The sequence below is a fragment of the Limulus polyphemus genome, unplaced genomic scaffold, assembly GCF_000517525.1.
Source record: "Limulus polyphemus unplaced genomic scaffold, Limulus_polyphemus-2.1.2 Scaffold6142, whole genome shotgun sequence".
In the NCBI taxonomy this organism is placed as follows: domain Eukaryota; kingdom Metazoa; phylum Arthropoda; class Merostomata; order Xiphosura; family Limulidae; genus Limulus; species Limulus polyphemus.
The window spans coordinates 23,127-23,929 of NW_013671752.1; the positions used below are offsets into that span (position 1 = coordinate 23,127).

Here is an 803-nt window from a genome sequence, read left to right on the forward strand (position 1 = left end):
CGTGCTTTCACCTTTTAGTTTTGATGCTCTAAATCAGCCATCTTTAATCCAAATGATAAAAAACTAAAAGTGGTTCACCTTTATTCTTAGGTGAAGCTGTAGTAAATATTTTAGAGCGATAGCTCATGTGACTTTTTGCGTAGGCTTGTGCATAACTTTGAATAACTTTGCAAATATGGCTTGTATTTAGACCAAATTTGAAACCTAATTGTAGGTGAAAAAGATCTATCAGTGTACCAAATTAGAAAATATCCATAATTTTGGTGTGAAGAAGAAAAAAAAAAGAGAGGAAGAATTCAATCAAAATTGGAGATTTTATATCTTGTGTATTTCTTAATGGATTTTGCCTTGAAATTTGGTACATGAAATAAGGTTCCAGTAGAAATACACTGAAAATATGTGATAATTTTGATTTCCAGTCTGAGCTACGGAAAGTGAAAAACTGCTAAACTATTACTTCTGTTAACAAGACGTAGTGTGTCCTGCAGGTTGTTTTGTCCACATGGCACACAACTGTGTGTATTGATATATAATGAAATGTGATGAGCAATAATATATGTTGTGTATATAAAAAAAAGTTGCATAGCTGTCCAAAGAAAGAATAGAGCTTTTCTGATTTAAACCCTACCTATGTTGTTATACAAATAGATGTATCAGTGTGAATTAAACCCTACCTATTTTGTTATACAAATAGATGTATCACTGTGAATTAAACCCTACCTATGTTGTTATACAAATAGATATATCAGTGTGAATTAAACCCTACCTATGTTGTTATACAAATAGATATATCAGTGTGAATT

At 31.0% G+C, this 803-nt stretch overlaps 2 long non-coding RNA genes across 5 annotated transcripts in view; one reads left to right on the forward strand and one right to left on the reverse strand.

Annotated features, from left to right (window-relative positions):
• Positions 1-803, forward strand: part of LOC111089409 — a 34,182-nt gene that overhangs the window by 18,766 nt on the left and 14,613 nt on the right. The gene's annotated exons all lie outside the window — the stretch shown is intronic.
• LOC111089410 overlaps positions 299-803 on the reverse strand; it is a 5,192-nt gene continuing 4,687 nt past the window's right edge. The window contains exon 3 of the long non-coding RNA XR_002613707.1: positions 299-766. This is a non-coding gene — a long non-coding RNA (uncharacterized LOC111089410). The remainder of the gene's footprint in view (positions 767-803) is intronic.